This window comes from Phyllobates terribilis, unplaced genomic scaffold, assembly GCF_046119375.1.
Source record: "Phyllobates terribilis strain yellow unplaced genomic scaffold, ASM4611937v1 Scaffold_8__6_contigs__length_399053987, whole genome shotgun sequence".
Taxonomy (NCBI): Eukaryota; Metazoa; Chordata; class Amphibia; order Anura; family Dendrobatidae; genus Phyllobates; species Phyllobates terribilis.
In genome coordinates, this window is record NW_027362768.1 from 54652311 (window position 1) to 54670890 (window position 18580).

General features: G+C 41.5%; 1 protein-coding gene across 2 annotated transcripts in view; it reads right to left on the bottom strand.

Moving 5' to 3' along the window:
* Nucleotides 1–12158, bottom strand: part of CUNH1orf21 (chromosome unknown C1orf21 homolog) — a 201474-nt gene extending 189316 nt beyond the window's left edge. The window contains exon 1 of one of the 2 annotated variants that reach the window (XM_073642971.1): nt 11956–12158. The gene's annotated coding sequence lies outside the window, so the exon portion shown is untranslated. Of the gene's footprint in view, nt 1–11327; nt 11349–11955 lie in introns of those variants that run through there. The other variant, XM_073642972.1, reaches the window with a different exon arrangement.
* Nucleotides 12159–18580: the final 6422 nt, after the last annotated feature.

Sequence of the window (18580 nt, forward strand, 5' to 3'; positions counted from 1 at the left end):
CGCTGTCTATTTGCATAGTAAATTATATAGCAAAAGTAAATTGGTAGTTTGCAGCCAGTACTTGGGTGGATGGAAATAAAAATTTACAATAAAGACATTTTATCATTAGACCCCTTTAAGAAATTATGCAAATATAAAGTCACTTGGAAATAGATATGTAGTAAATGATTGCCTCCCAATTTACTTTTTCTATGTAATTTACCATGCAAATAGACAGCGTGTCTGAAACTCTTACATCAGGATGACAATCAGAGTGTCAGATAATAAAAGTAAAACACCCCTGTAGTTTGTGTGCTAAACAGTCATAACTAACCATTTTTTTTTTTTTTATTCCTAACAGGATTTGAACTCTTAACACTGTAGTTTCAGAGGTTGATGCCTTACCATTGCACTATCTAGTCAAGTAATACTAGCCAATAGCTTTTCTTGTCTTATGAGATAAACCATGAAAATACTCAGGGTGACTAAAAGTCATTGTGATTCTGATGTTTGAAGAAAGTCACACATCAGACTCACACATCAAAATCAAACATCATTTGAATTTGGCTTGCTTGAAGTCTGTGCATAAGTCCCAATGAGTTATAGACAAGTTTGCACTGAAAATCATATAACCAAATAGAACTCCTGGGTGTTTACAACTGAGTTTATAGCTCAGTGGTTAGTGCACTGGCTTTGGGATATAGAATTTTGGTTTCGGGTCCAATCAGCAAACAGTTACTCTTTTTTTTATTATTATTACAGTTGTAAAAGTCACTTGTCAGAGTCACTTGTCAGAATCGCTAATCAAAATCACTCGTCGGAATCACTCGTCAGAATCACTCGTCAGAATTACTTATCAAAATCAGTTCTCAGACTGGGTATTTAGCCTCAAACTGACATCATTCTGATGTTTGATTTTGATATCTGATCAGTTCCTAAAATGGACACTGTAATCCTACTATACTCTATGGAGAGGGGCACATGATGAGAAAGAAGCAGAAGTCAAAACAGGTAGATTGTGTTGAAGTTAGTGAATGATTTAGCTTATCAGAGTTGGATTCACAGCCATACAGCTTAGTACTGCTGTATAATGTCTTCCACGCTGCTGCTGCTTCTGAAATTGTGCTATACAGAAAAAGATGCTTTTGTGCAGCCAGTCTACACCCACTGTGTAGACTGGCTGGAACTGAAAATTCAAAATAGTGCCAGCATAGCGGAAAACTGTGTTAGCGTAAACATTTTGAATTATTATATTTTACAGTACAGACCAAAAGTCTGTACTACCTCTTGAAGCTCATCAAGAGAATGCCAAGAGTGTGCAAAGCAGTCATCAAAGCAAAAGGTGGCTACTTTGAAGAACCTAGAATATAAGACATATTTTCAGCTGTTTCACACTTTTTTGTTAAGTATATAATTCAACATGTGTTAATTCATAGTTTTGATGCCTTCAGTGTGAATGTACAATTTTCATAGTCAGGAAAATACAGAAAAATCTTTAAATGAGAAGGTGTGTCCAAACTTTTGGTCTGTACTGTACATGTTAGCTTAAGAAAGGGAACAGCTGTACAACTCAACTCATATAATAACTAGACACGGTGTTATATCTCATGTACACACATAATAACCTATACTGAAGAATTACCTGAAATGACAGGTATGCTTTCAGCATAGAGTCATGGCCAAAAGTGTTTACACCCTTGAAATTGTTCCAGTCAATTAAGTATTTCTCCCAAAAAATTAGTGTAATTGCACATGTTTTGTTATACATATGTTTATTTCCTTTGTATGTATTGCAACATCACAAAAAAAACAGAGAAAAAAGGCAAATTGGACATAATTTCGCACAAAAACCCAAAAATGAGCTGAACAAAATTGTTGGCACCTTTCTAAAATTGTGGGTGAACAACTTTGTTTCAAGAATGTGATACTCATTCAAACTCACTTGTGGCAAGTAACAGGTGAGGGCAATATGGAAATCACACCGGAAACCAGATAAAAAGGGGAGAAGTTAATTCAATCTTTGCATTGTGTGTCTGTGTGTGCCACACTAAGCATGGAGAACAGAAAGAGGAGAAAATAACTGTCTGAGGACTTGAGAACCAAAGTTGTTCAACAATATCAACAAATCTCAAGGTTACAAGTCCATTTCCAGAGATATTGATGTTTCTTTGTCCACAGTGCACAACATAATCAAGAGGTTTACAATCCATGGCATTGTAGCTAATCTCACTGGATGTGGATGGCAGAGAAAAATTGATGAAAGGTTGCAACACAAGATAGTCCAGATGGTGGATTAGCAGCCTAAATCAAGTTCCAAAGACATTCAAGCTTAGGGTACATCAGTGTCAGCGAGAAACTTCCATCGACATTTGGATGAAATGAAACGCCATGGCAGAAGACCCAGGAGGACCCCACTACTGACATAGAGACATAAAAAAGCTAGACTGCAGTTTGCCAAAATGTACATGAGTAAGCCAAAATCCTACAGGGAAAGCATTTTGTGGACAGATGAGGCTACAATAGAGCTTTTTGGTAAAACACATCATTTTACTGTTTACCAAAAAAGGAATAAGGCCTACAAAGAAAAGAACACAGTACCTACAGTCAAACATGGTCAAAGTTCAAAGACATTTTGGTGTTGTTTTGCTGCCTCTGGCACTGGGTGCCTTGACTGTGTGAAAGCCAGCATGAAATCTGAAGATTACCAAAGGATTTGGGGTCGCAAAATAGTGCCTAGTGTCAGAAAGCTAGGTTTGTGTTCTAGTTCATGGGTCTTCCAGCAGTACAATGACACCAAACATACTTCAAGAAGCACCCAATGGATGGAAACAAAGTGCTGGAGACTTCTGAAGTGGCCAGCAATGAGTCTGGATCTAAATCCCATTGCACACCTGTGAAGAGATCTTAAAATCCTGGAGCAGTTTGCAAAAGAAGAGTGGTCCAAAATTCAAGTTGAGAGATGTAAGACACTTGTTGATGGTTATAGGAAGCGATTGATTGCAGTTATTTATTCCAAAGGGTGTGCAACCAAATATTAAGTTGAGGGTGAAAACTATTTTGGCCGGCCCATTTTAGGGGGTTTTGTGTGAAATTATGTCCAATTTGCCTTTTTTTCCTCTGTTCTTTTCTTTTGTTCCAATACACACAAAAGAAAGAAACATGTGTATAGCAAAACATGTGTAATTGCAATAATTTTCTGGGAGAAAAAATACTTCATTTTTTGGAACAATTTTAAGGATGCCAACACTGTCGGCCACAACCGTAAGTAGACAAGAAGAGGCTTGTAAAGCTGGGGTGGGGTAAATATTATCCTCCCCAAAAAAAGACTTAAGGAGTTTTCTGGAATAATAATATTGATCATAAATTTTTAAGATATGCCATAAATATCAGATCGGTGGGGGTTCAACTCTCAATATCCCTGACGGTCACCTATTTTAAGGGGCTGTGGGTCTTGTGTGATCACTGCAGCCTTATAAATGTTACATTGCTCTTTTTACCTGCACACCATTTAGTTAGTTACGTCTGTGCAGGGTAATGCAACATTGCCCCATTCAATTATATTGTACAATTCTGCTATACCCTGCAATGCTGCTGCAGCTGCTACTACAGTGGCTTGAAAAAGTATTCATCCCCTTGGCATTTTTCGTATCTTGCTACCTCACAACTTGGAATTTCACTTGTTTTTTAAAGGGTTTGCTTCAGTTCATGTAAACAACATGACTACAACTGTGATCATTTTGGTTTTATTTTTATTGTGAAGCAAACAACAAATGAGACAAAGTTACTGAAAACTTCAGTGTGCATAACTATATACCTGTAACTTGCCTTCTTTAGCGGCAATTACAGCTGCAAGTTGCTTTGGATAAGTCTCTATGCGCTTTCCACATCTTGCACTGGAATTTTTGCCCATTTGTCAAATAAAACTGCTCCAGCTCCTTCAAGTTAAATTGTTTTCCTCTTGTGTGCAGCAATATGCAAGTCTGACCACAGATTCTCAACTGGACTAAAGTCTGGGCTTTCACTGGGCCATTCCAAAACATTTACATGTTTCCTCTTAAACCACTTAATGTATTGTTTTAGCAGTATGCTTTGGGTCATTGTCTTGTTGGAAGGTGAACCTCTGTCCCAGTCTCACATCACTGACAGACTGAAACAGGTTTTGCTCAAAAATCCCCACATCATGATGCTGCCACCACCATATTTCACTGTCGGAATTGTGTTCTTGGGGTGAGGAGCTATGTTGGTTTGGCGCCAAACATAGTTTACCTTGGTGGCCAAAAAGTTAAATTTTGGTCTCAACAGACCACAGCACCTTCCTCCATACATTTGGGGAGTCTCTCACATGTCTTTTGGCAAACTCAAAAGGAGCCTTATAATTTTTGTAAGTAAAAGCTTTTTTCTGCCCACTCTTCCATAAAGGCCACCTCTATGGAGTGTATGGCTTATTGTGGTTGTATGGACAGATATTTCAGTCTCTGCTTGGGAACTCTGCAGCTCCTTCAGGGTTACGTTTGGTCTCTGTCCTGCCTCTCTGATTAATGCCCTCCTTGCACAGGCTGAGAGTTTTGGTGGGCAGCCCTCTCTTGACAGGTTTTTTGTGGTACGATGTTCTTTCCATTTGATGATAATGGATTTGATGGTGCGCCGGGGGATCATCAGAGATTTGGATATTTTTTAGGCAGGTAAAAGAAATAGATCCAGCTTTGGCAATATAAAGTCATGAAGTCTTTATTTGATCCATTAAAACAAAGGCAATTGTTGTGACATATCGTCTAGATATAGTTTATAGTTGAGGTGTGGGAGATGTAGGAAGATGAATAACTGAACGCGTTTCAAACACCTGGCGTGTTTTGGATTCAGTCTTTGAGATATATATATATATATATATATATATATATTTATAACTCATCCCCCACTTTTAATTCTCAACAACTTTGTTTCTGACTTATTCGGAGATCTCCTTGGTCTTCATATTGTTGTTTGGTTAGTGGTGCCTTTTGCTTAATGGTGTTGCAGCCTCTGTGGCCTTTCAGAAAAGGTGTGTATATACTGACAGACATTTGACACTTAGATTGGACACAGGTGAACTTCCTTTCCCTAAGCATGTGATGTATGAAGAAAGTAATTGCTTGCACCAGAAGTTTTTAGGAGGCTTCATCGCAAAAGGGGTGAATAAATATGCACGTCAATTTTTAGTTATTTAATCTCATAAATTAAATTTATGCCTATACTTTTTTTCACTTCACCAACTTAGACTATTTAGTGCTGATGCATCACACACAAAAATCATATTACAAAAATATTTAAACACAGGTCGTAATGTAATGTAATAAAATAGGTAAAAGGCCAAAGAGGTGAATACTTTTGCAAGCCACTGTAAATAGACGAAATGGAAGTAATTAGAGCACTGCATGTTTTAAGAGGTTGCAGTACTTGTATGAATGACAAAGTTCCATAAACTATTTAATCTGCTGGAGGGTTTACAATCGGGTCTCCTCTAATTAATATTGATTGCTTAAGAATAGGTCATTAATATTTAATCCAGGGAAACACTGTTAAGGTATGTTTCTTTATGGATATATATATATTAGCTAAGCATTGAATATGAATATACTTTAGTGTATATACAGTGTTATTGTGTGTCAGAGGCCCAGATGCTGGGGGGATTCCTAAAAACACTGGCTTGGACAAGGTATTTAGATACAGGGCTAGGACAGTCACCTGAACTTTCTACCCTGGAGAAAGTTCACCTAGCCAATTCAGTTCTCATACTTTGCACTGACGAGGGCCAACAGCTCGAAGCACCGTGTCTGTAAATTGAGATTCTGATTAGGCTATTATCCTAAGTCATATTGCAAGACTCATTAAAGGGTCGATTATGACTTGTAGGATTGCTGCTTCCAATAGGTGGCACTATAAAATTCAAGTCCTGTTCCTCTCTGAAGAGGCAATTTGCATATTAAATTTTCCAGAGGAGCATTGCACGATGAATAAGCCTCCTTACCTTGGCATGCCAGAGCCGGTATGTCACTCTCTACAAGGAGAAACATTACCCTTTAGACCTCTACCCTGGAGAAGGAAACCTTAGCTAAGTATACAAGCTGTACTGGTCTGTCAATTAAAACTATGCAGCATCATTGACCCCTGGCCGAGTAGTTGAGCAGCAGGGCTGGCTGTCAACTTACAGGAGGAGGTACCAGTGTCACCATAGGTCCAGAAAACGATTGATGCCAATGTAGGCCCTAAAGTGGGTGCAGTGGTTAAAGTTACGCCTGGGCAATGGAGTTTACAAGGTAAAAAATATCCCTTTGGCCAATATTATTGTAGACGATTTTGGTTTTGAGAAAATAGCATTGTTGTGCACTGCTGGACAATCCATTTAATTATTTAACAGCTCCTAAATATTTACTTTCTCTAAAACTATAAGCTTTTTCAAGTTGTACTGATGCATCACAAGGCCTATTAGTCTACGACTAGGCATCCTGCACTTGTACACCAGGCAGCAGCAATGGAACCCATATGTTGGATATAAATGATGTAGCTACCCAAAAATAGGTGAATATACCCTCATTGACTCCAATATTGTTATGTTGATCCAACCCGATTACATGAGGCATCGACCTCCTTTTTTTTGCTCTCTTCCTAACTTAATCCTATTAAAGACCTGTGATAGTTAGGGGCCGTGTTGAAGACCTTGCTTTGGGGAGGAGAGGCTTGAATGTACACCATTGACGTAGATGTGAGCCATGTGGCACTGACATGTTGTGCAACAAAGCAGAAGAGGTGAGAAGATGAAAGCTATTTAGGGGCAGCGTTTGGTGTCAGTTTTGAAGCATGGAACCCTAACTGAGAGACCAATGTGGCACCCTGCTGTACACAGGTACCACAGGACCCAGGGTGCATGGACGGACTTCTCCACAAGAGGCCCTCATTACATACAAACACCTCCACCCTTCCACCTCATACCACCAGAGGGAGCCCGTCAGGGATATATATATGGAGGGTGGAGGCAGGCAGTTCAGTCAGAGTTAGTTGTTGGGGAGCGTGCTGACGCTGAGAACAGCGAAGACGCAGCTCGTCTGCTGCTGAGTTCTGAGGGCCCCGAGTGTGGCCGACGGCAAAGAGGAGAAAGGAGAGAGGAGTTAAGGGGGCAGAGGAGCATCATAGGCTCACCCCGATATACAAACCGGACACCGGGTCCGCACCTACAGGGTCCCTTTATACCCAGTAGGGATCACCGGCATCCCAGGAAAACCACAAGTCCCTGGATGACCTGAAGCTAGACCCATTACAGGACCAGTAACCACAAGGCCCCAGCGTCCAGGGAGAGTGGTTGCTAACAGAAGGTCCTACTACCGAGTGACAGGTGAAGGAACAACACGACACATAAGCTAGGCCCAGTTGCAGGCTGGCCAGGAGCATACAGAGAGGCAGACACGGACCAGGAGGCCTTATACCCGCTCACTGGGGAGAAGTCCTGAAGTGCACCCATCCTACTGAGTACCCTGGACCGTACCTGACATCCGCACCAGTAAAGGTATTGAAGCGAATCCCCTGTCTCTGTCAGTTACTCCTGCTGCGCCATCCGCCTGCACTACAAGTCCCAGCATCACCACCATCAAACTTCACACTGCCCCGGGGGCCCGCTCCACCTGTGGGGAGCAGAAACATCCCAGCTGCCTTCCCATCACCCCCCGGAGGTCTGCAGCAGCGCTGGTAATCCTTACCAGATACGACAGGTGGCGTCACAAACTATTTATTTTATTTTTCCTATCCAAGTTACAATCCCCCTTTTTGGTTGACCGCCCTGGGCCACGAACCAGGCCAGCCACGGTGACCTATCCCCCACCAGCATCCATAGGCCCGGCTGCCGAGTACCCCATTGCCCTGGGGTCGCGTCACCTACTATGGCCTATGAAAGAGAGACTATGAAGTTCATAGTTTGCTGAAACGTGCGACCTTCCTATGATTACCATGTCGCAAGGTATTGAAGGCATTCATAGGGGCTTATCTATTTATTCACATAGATGATTCTTTGAATTTTTGTGACTATCCATATTGCAGCTGATTATAATAAGCTATTCTTATTCTGCATAATTAATTAAATAAACAGTGATACTCAGTGGTTTATGTATTTTAGGCCTTCATATTTTACATACAGTACTATATATATGTATTATACAATCCATATTGTCTATTAATGTGCAGTCTATTTTAGGTGCTAGATTTTGATTTGCCTCTTTGGATAATATGGTTTTTGGGTATTTGTTATTGGCTTATGGAATAAATAGTATTATATGTTCATACTGGATTTTGCTCTTGAAGATTGGTATTAGTACTTAGGGTGCTGTAGCCTTTATAGTGAGGGATTTTTTGGTGAGTGACCATGCTTTCATCTTGGTTGATCTCCCATTTGTAATTTTTTATTTGGTAATCTCATACAATTTGCTCATATGACTCCTTTTCTATGTATATTTATATGTATAATTGTAATAAATTCATTATTTTGATACATTTAAATAAATTATATGTATTTAATTAGGCTTCCTCTTTTTATTGGCTGGGTCTATGACTGATATCCTGAGCCTTTTGGCCCAACTGCGAGCGAGACTAAGCTTGTACTTGACTGTTGGTAGTTGAGTGGAGTGATAATGTGCTGGGATAACAGAGACGGAGCAGTGCCAGAGATGTACGACACAGCAAGACCTAAGTATTGCCCCAGATGGGCAGTTGAGTTGGTGGAGCAAACTGTCCCGTGTAGAGCTCAACTGTGCACGACTTTTATTCCCGTGGGAAGATTCAATGGGACAAGAACAAGGTGTTCATGTTAATTTAAGGAGGTTAGAGAAGTAAACCCTTTTCTGTGAAGGCCTTCTGAGCTGTGTCCTTTGTTAGCAACAAGAACTATGACCACATGGTGGTCTGAGATTTGGCGACCCGCTGTCAGCACAATCACTGCTGAGGGTGTTTGGAATCAATTCTGAAATAAGCAGTGACTTCATTACCACACGGAGTGGCTAGCGAAACCAAACAAATGCCTCTTAGGTATAGCATCCTGAGAGTAGGATGTAAACCCCTGAGGATTTAAATTGAGTTTGTCAGCACAAAATAACTGCTCAAACCAAGGACAGGCACTCTTTGAGTGACCATGCAAAATAGTGCACCTTCCCAACTACTTGTTTTCCATCTATCCCTGTCATTCTCTGCCTCCTGTAAAGCCATAGATGCCAATCAAGAAAGAAGGGGCAGAGATGTATGGAAAATAAGGAGGTGGGAAGTAGCACTGAGCTGGACACAGCATGGGTGCACCAAGTGCTTGTGCTTGATTTCAACAGTCATATTGTCCTGAAAGACTTCCTTTAAAGAAACCCTGAAAGATAAGCAAAAGCCAACAGCTAAGCCACCTAGATTATTCGATTATTGAATGGTCCCTGACCCTGATATAAACCTACTTGACAAAAGAACAGAAAGTTTAAGTTTAGCTCCATTCATGAACTGTGCCACTATGGGCATTTCTAATGATCTTTGCGCCTTTTATTTAGTGCATTTGCAAAATAATGATGAGAGGGAGTGGGAATTTATCAAGGCATTTTCTGGCATCAAAAAGTCACAATTTGTCATAGGTTGCTTTTGCACCCAAAATTAGGATGTTTTTCAATTTTACACCACTCTTGCCTTTTATAAAGCGGGCATGGTAGAGCAAATTTATGAATTGCGGCTTTTTAAAAAGTTGCAGTTCTCACTTCTGTATTGAGATGTTTTTCCACTTTCCTTACTGAAGAGTTATATTTGAAGAGATGTTAAATTTATAAAACAATTTGTGACACAGATAAATTTGGCACAATTAATGGCAACACAAACTCCAGCAACTTCAAAAAGTTCACTATTTTGCTGTTAGGGGCACATTTCATAACCATTTGCTCCATGCAATCTCGATTTGTTAAGTTGGAGTGAAGAGTCGCCAGTGACTGAGCTGTATGAGAGTCTAATCAGCCTGGTGGGTCCCAGGCTGCTCTCTCTACCAGCTCCCTTCCAGTGACAGGTCTCTCCCTGCATGCATAGGGAGAGACCTGTTACTCACTGGCAGTGGGCGGAGAGAACTAGCCAGGGATCCGCCTGTGCATCAAGTCCACAATGCGACTTGGTCCCCGGAGGATTCCGGATATCAGCTGTCAGTTTCCCTTTAACATTCATGAATCCGAACTTTTTAAAATGTTGCTAAGTTTTTGCATTCTCAGTCCAGTAGGTGGGCATAACAATTAAAGAAACATCTGCAGATGTATTAAAAGATGAGGCAAATTTGTCAACCTCCATTCAACATTTGATACATTTGCCAGAAATTATGGCAATATTGTGTCTGGCAAAACTGACTTAAAAAAATGCCACATACTGTATGATAAATTTCCCCCAAAGGAATACTATTAATCACTACATTCTCTAACTATTCTTTACAGAAATTCTGTAAGCACCTTGTATATATTCCCTTGTTCCCAGAAGTTGTAAAGGTATCTCGCATCATATTTATCACATAGCTAAAAAATAGTGCACTTTATCCTTCAGGAACAATGTTGTGGTCAAAGTGCCACCCAAGTCATTATAGCCTAAAAATATTATTAAGTGGGCATTTAATATTAATATCTCATAGAATGGGAAAGCATTTTTTGACCGGTACAATTAAACCTAACCTGGCAGACACATATATTTCCCCTTGTCCACGTTTCCCCCTTTCCCGAAAGGTGATGATTTATATATTATATTGCACTAGGTCACAGACGGCCTTATAAATTGGACCAAGATCGGACCACAGTACATGGACTGGCCGGCGGCTCTCCTGACCTGAGCGTGACAGCCTCATATATTTCTATGCAGGTGTCATGCTTGGGTCGGGAGAGCCACAGCCAGTCTGAGTACTGCGGCCCGATCTTGGTCCGATTTATATGGCTGTCTGGCTGCGTCCTTATAGTAACTCATCATCGATCAATTTCTGCATTTCTTATAAAACAACCTTGTGCTAAATTCTATTGTATTAACACCCCTGCATACGTGCAGTGGTCATTCAGTGGCTGTATATTGCATTGACAGCCATCAGAGAGTGTTGTTGGTAATCAGCCCTCACAGAGGAAGAGTTCATTAGTGTTCACCTTCTGCCCTATTGTACTGTAGTCAATAAAAGACAATTCATCTTAGGAAATGCCAGAGGGTTCAGAAGTAGAAGCCATGTCCCAAGCTCGAAGAATAACATCCATGGACCGCTGTCCACCGTCACCACTACTTCCACAACGCAGCTTATTATTTCCCAACACAATTTACACTGCTATTGTCATGCACATAAAAAAACAATATATTACCCCACAGGAAATTCCCATTATTCATTAGTAGTCATGCTGCCAATCCAGGAAGAGGGGAGTCTAGGATTTATCATAAAGAATAAAGGAAAGGGGAAGTTATGGAGCTACTCATGGCCCCTGGCAATAATACAGTTAACTCATCATCCACACCCAGAATATGATAACATTATACTATACAATTCACCAGAGCAGACAGAAAGCACAAAGTTCAACTATCAACTATCTGGAGAAAGGTGGAGGTGCAAGAACACCAAAGTGAAAATGGAACTCAGATCCCTGGAAAGTGCAGAGAAAATTCTAGAGTAACAGATACAAGCGCTGTGGGGGAAATTACATTCCTGTATGAACATAATTGTTAAAGCAAATATGGAAAAAAACATATTGACCAGCAAAATAATTCCCAACAGTTCAGGTAAATAAAGTGCATAATAAATATGGATGCTACGAAACAAGCTGCTATAAATAGGCAAAGCAGGGCTACGCAAGGAACCCAATCTCCGTCTGACAGCAGACTGCAGGCCTGTTAGCTCCTGTAACCCACATAGACATAAACAGCATGCAATTGAAATCTCAGCAGGAATTATTTTTGTCTTCCCATTGACAGTGACTTCAGCTCTACCTCCCCTACCTTTCAGCGATGATGATGATGCTGCTGCTGCTGCGTTAAACGATTTAGTGCTTTTTTGATTCCAGAGCGCAAAAAAAAAGGAAGCAATGACGTTGGGATGAATACACGGTTAGGGCGAATGCAGCTGAACAGAAGCCTAAAAGCTCCTTTTTGCAGTCGCTCAGCAGGAAAAGAGAAGAGAAAAAAAAGAACAGGAGAGAGGAAAAAAGGGAGGGGATGGGAGGGGTGAGAGACAGCTACTCATTTAGACAGCCGGTCTAGCAGGCCTTCATAATGCTCAGGCACAAACACAGCTGTGGCTTAAGGCAGAAATTCTCCTTATCCTTGCCTGCCGGCAGTAGCATTGTCGCTGATATCTGGAGCCTTTCATTTTAGTTGCTGCCATCCAGCATCCGCACATTTACACCAGACATAGAACCTTTGCAATATTGCATTAGTTAGATATGCAGATGTGAATCGCTTCTGGTATTGCAAGTGTTACAGCTAAAGGCACCGTATGGGCTAAAGATCATTGAAAATTGTCACGTCTGCGTTTTGTGACTAATATGATGTATTATTGACACCAGTCTTCACTGACAGTATGTTTAATGAGCGAGGCAATGGAACCGAACTGTTCCATTATTATCTCTGCACTTGATCTGATGTAGTTAATGGTGGACAGGCAAAAATTACAAAATAATCTCCCACGATAATTGCTTTTAAGGCCAGGGTCCCCCGAGCGAATATATTCTGTCATCCAAGTGAATAGAGCCGGTTATGCTAATCACACTCTGATCAGAGTGGCAGCATAATGTGATCAGATTCTCTCGGATGAGGAAAAGATAGAGAAAAAAATGTCTCTATGTTACACGCACGCCGCCTAAGTTCAGATAGGAGCGAGACCGGATACATGAATTCGTTGGAATCCTGGGGGAACTGTTACTCAGGGCGACCATAGGCTACAGCTTCTCTCAGGCACACGATAGATTCAGTTGCTGACCAGACACATCTGACAAGAGTCTTCATAAATGGTAGAACAGTAACATTACTGAGGCACGGCCAGTGCAATTCAAATGTCTCTTTAAGCAACAGGCTTCAGTAATAACAGTACAGTCTCCTTTGCAGCACAGCAGTACACAGTCTATTATCCGTTAGCACAGTACAGCACAGTTTTAATGCATACACAACCACAAGCTTTTCCTTCATAAGGACTCAATAGTACACAGCATTCTTTAAGCTGCATGGAGATGGAGGGGGAAGAAGGGTGTGATGAGGGAGATGATCTCTATGACAGGCTTCCTTCCAGTTTTTATCTTCCTAGCCAATAATACTCCACACTGTTAGCTCAGGGAGTCTAACTGACCTTTGTTTAGCTTCCCTCCTGACCTGAATTCTGTTCCCTTGACTTCTGTGAGATACAGATCATAAGCCACCTTTCTCTTCAGCTCAGGCTAGACAGTAAACAACTTCTCCATAATCCCCCTGGGGCTCTGCTAAAACACTCCCCTTTCTCCTGTGACTGTGTTACTTCTAATAGTTGCTGAATGCTTTTAAAGCAACAGCACTACCTCTGCATGTCACACACTGCATCAGCACTACTTCTGCATGTCACACTCGTCCCTCCTTTTTGAATGTCATCCTCAACATTCGTCTTAATTGGTCAATCTGACCAATTCTAAAACAGTGGTGAAAGTTGGATAACTTTATATAAAAATTGGCATAGTGAAATTGGTATAACATTTATAAACATTGATGAAAACATTTTTCTTGTAGGATTCCTGTAAGAAATAAACAATTAACACAATTAAAACAATCAGCATCTCTTTAGCTGGAGCTTTTCATACATCTTCAACCAGCTCTCTCTCTCTATGCTTTAACAGTTCTTTGTTTCTACAAAGTCTTTTAAGGAAAATCAAAGCATGAAAACAAGTCTTTCCACCAGGCAACATCTTCCATGCTGCCTCTTGGTGGTGAATACCAATCAAGTGGGCTTACCTGTACCGCAGGCAGAGATACCTGTTTCCAGTCGACAGTCCTTGGCACTTGACTCGGTTCACCATGTGACTCATACATCAGCATCAAGGGCCTCCTCACTTCTCGTGTCGACATTCTCCTGGTGGGTTGTTCCTCAAAGACCACGGGTTCTTCAGTCATAGAAGTTTCTTCCACCACATTCATTTCCCTTTCTTCCTCAGATGCTCTTGGAGCTGCCTCTGTAAGTTCCTGTACTTCTCCTGAGTCACCTGTTTCCACACGGTCTGGTAATTCCGCTCCTTTTGAGTGTCGATCGGTCTCTTCAGGGACTGGTGTTCGATCATCAGATCTGAATTGGACTTCATCCGTATGCCTTGGTATGAACTCTGGAGCCTCAGGACTTAGTTCACTCTCCTGAGGATGGTACATCCCTCTCCTTACCGGTCCGAGAAATACATCTGTGTGTTCTTCTCCATCGGAACTTTCAAGGTCACTATCCACTTCTGGAGCTTCAGTCTGTGGTGGTCCCTTAGTCAATCTTGGACCATGTCGGTCTACTTCTGGGAAGTCTTGTTGTGGTGGGAGATAATCACAGGGTAGTAGTAAATTCCAATGGACTATTCTGGTTTTCTTGTCTTCCGTTTCCAATTAGATTTCATACACTGGGCTCAGTTCAGATCCAGCAGAATTCCAGAGGAGCATGGAGACATACTTCTGCATGTCACATCTATCTTCTCCATTCTGGCAATCCGTGAAAAACGGACTGCAGTCACATGTCATCTGTGTGCAGTCCGATATATCCCACGCACTCATTGACTTGTATGGCTGAGTGCTATCCGGATATCGGATAAAACTCGGGCATGCTGCAATTTTTTCCCCAAACCAGCTCTGTTCATGGAAAAAAAATAGTGAACATGTAATCCCTCTAAAATAATGTTTATTATTTAAGTATTAAAAACACTAATACACCTGTGTAACATATATTATTAAAAGGTATAATTATACTGTCAATTGCAATGGGCCCTTTCAACTAAAATTAGTCAACAATGTGAATAGGTCCCTTCATGTCGATATATGTGCATTATTGTAAACCCGACAACACCAGAGTCCTGCAATTCCCTAATAGGATACATAAACTGGTACTGCCTAGCTGCAGAGCTTTGCATCCTTAAGAAAGCAAGATATTGAGCCTCCGCTCATCGGTGGCTTTCCCTAACTCTCCCTAATATGCCCTATTATAATAAAAATAAAGGACAAAAAAGGTAGGAGTAAAGGTTAGGTTATAGAGATGAAAAGAGACATAACTATTATTTGTAAAGCTGAGATCCTTTAATAGTGAGATAACTGACAATGATAGCAGCGATCTCAATTGTGACAAAACAGCTTCTTATCTTAATCAGCCAGACGTATAGCTTTGTTAGGTCAAGAGAAATACACTATTGTGTTTGTACAAAATCATACTCATAAGGATTCCAAAATGTTATATTAAACTCCAACTATTTGACTAAACCAAAGAGAGAGCCCCAAAATAAGAGAGCCCAAATGACCAGAGTTTTTTTTACACAATATTACTTTATTTGAACATTTATTACATAATTAAAACATCATAGTGCTCCAATGTTCATTTGATCACAGTCGGACATGATTAGGGTACATGTAAAATATATATTATAAATAATCAACTCAGACCACTACTTCTCAATCCTATTCAAACTAAAGTGACAAGTGCATAGTGCAAGAAAGATCTTTTATCAATTCCCTGTTGGATCCATAAAATATCCATCCAACATTAATGTATAAGGAAGTATTTATATAGCCAATATATACCGTATTTTTCGAACTATAAGACGCACCGGACCATAAGACGCACCTAGGTTTTAGAGGAGGAAAGTAAAAAAAAAAAAAAATTTAAGCAAAAAATGTGTTCATGATGCACTTTTAAGGGGGAGGGGGTCTTCTACTGACACTGGTATAGGGGTAATATTCCCCAATTCTGACAATATCCCCTATCCTGGTATATATGCCCCCCCTTCCTTTTATACGTGGTCCCCATCCCCATCCTGGTATGCCTGGCATCCCTCCATCCTGGTATGCATGGAACCCCTCCATCCTGGTATGCATGGCACCCCTCATCCTTATCCTGGTATGCATGGCACCCCTCATCCCTGTCCTGGTATGCATGGCACCGCTCAGCCCTATTCTGGTATGCATAGCACCCCTCATCCCTATCCTGGTATGCATGGCACCCCTAATCCCTATCCTGGTATGCATGGCACAGCAATCCCCATCCTGGTATGCATGGCACCCCTAATCCCCATCCTCGTATGCATGGCACCCCTAATCCCCATCCTGGTATGCATGGCACCCCTAATCCCCATCCTGGTATGCATGGCACCACTCATCCCCGTCCTGGTATGCATGGCACCCCTAATCCCCATCCTGGTATGCATGGCACCCCTAATCCCCATCCTGGTATGCATGGCACCCCTAATTCCTATCCTGATATGCATGGCACCCCTAATCCCTATCCTGGTATGTATGGCCCCTTCATCTTTATCCTGTTATGTATGCCCCCCTCAGAGTTATCCTGTTATGTATGGCCCCCTCATCTTTATCCTGTTATGTATGGCCCCCTCAGCGTTACCCTGGTATGTATGGTCCCCTCATCCTTACCCTGGTATGTATGGCCCCCTCATCCTTATCCTAGTATGCATGGTCCCCCTAATCCCCATCAGGCTGCACATAAAAAATAAAAAAACACTCCTACTCACCTTTCTTCTCTCCTCCAGCGCTGCGTCCTGTCTGCCCGCACTAATCTCTACATGTGAGCCGCGCACGTCACTGCCATGCGCGGCTCACATGGACAGATCAGCTGCCAGAAGTCACTGCTCCCCACGCTGGGACTGTGTGCATGGGGAGCAGTGACTTCACTCTCCTTCATAACCCGCACACAGTGTAGCCGAGCTGTGGCTCCCGCTGCTGCCGGGCTATCGTGTGTGCCCGCTTATTAAAGGGCATGAATATTCACCCCTCTCCACTCCCATGGGCGTGGAAAGAGGTTGAATATTCATGCCCTTTAACAGCGGGCACACGCGATTCCGGCAGCAGCAGGAGCCGCGCTGCTGATACACTGTGTGCTGCTTTTAAGGAGCATGAATATTCAGTGCTCCCTACGCAGTGAATATTCATTTTCTTTCGTAGCGGGGACAGTGTAGGCTGCAGCGGGCGGCTGCTGCCTCCTGTACCCTGCTCCTCCACCGCTACCGCTCCCCCCACACCCCACATATATATACACCCCCCAACATTCGGACTATAAGACGCACCCCCCATTTTCCTCCAAAATTTTGGAGGAAAAAAGTGCGTCTTATAGTCCGAAAAATACGGTACTTAACCATCCAATGGGGTGGCCCTAATGTGGCTAGGAATGGTGTACCCCCACTGGGTGCCTATCCCTGTAAGACCCATATATATAAAGCCTTCTAATAGATGATTATCCGTACTTACATATGGGAGCAATACCCGTGTCCTCGCGCCCCTACGCGCATTTTGCCCTTGCTTCGTTGGGGGGCGTCAATTGCAATGGGCCCTTTCAACTAAAATTAGTCAACAATGTGAATAGGTCCCTTCATGTCGATATATGTGTGTTATTGTAAACCAGAAAACACCAGAGTCCTGCAATTCCCTAATAGAATACATAAACTGGTACTGCCTAGCTGCAGAGCTTTGCACCCTTAAGAAAACAAGATATTGAGCCTCCCCTCGTCGGTGGCTTTCCCTAACTCTCCCTATTATGCCCTATTATAATAAAAATAAAGGACAATAAAGGTAGGAGTAAAGGTTAGGTTATAGAGATAAAAAGAGACATAACTATTATTTGTAAAGCTGAGATCCTTTAATAGTGAGATAACTGACAATGATAGCAGAGATATCAGTTGTGACAAAACAGCTTCATATCTTAATCAGCCAGACGTATAGCTTTGTGAGGTCAAGAGAAATACACTATTGTGTTTGTGTAGACTTATTAATGTACTGTATGTGTGTTTCTTTGGCTGGTCAAGGACAGTGACTCCGGGTGAAACAATGATGTTTGTTACTATGGTACTTGTATATTATACTAAAGCCAGTTAGATGTTGATTTAAAGAGTCCCCCTGCTATACCAACTATGTAAACTGATTAAATGCACAAACAATGAGTCCTGAACCCTGTGTAATAATTCCCTCCCTAATACTTGCCCTATGGATGTGTATTTCAAAGGATAATTGTAACTATTTTTAAGGAACATATGCCTCTTTAGCAGGCAGAATTGAAAGAGACTTTACAAGGAGAATCAAAAATCAGACTCTCTTCAGACCATCAGCTTGGTAGCATGGCTTTATCGAAAGAGACACAGATTTGGATTCTACATGATTCCAGCCTAAGGGTATATGGCCCTGACTGGAAAGATACAGATCTGCTCCATTGACCATGAATGTTTTAATGTATAAAAATACATTAAAACATTCTCTCTCTCATTATTCTGGCATTTGGCAAATATTAAAAATTATGGTAATCCTAATTGACCTAAAGCGGGAAAGGTTTATTCTGATTTCATGTCAGATATTGAGAAAAACAAGCATATGTGTCTTTTTATATAGTGAACAGTATGTAAACTTCTGGTTTCAACTGTAGTTA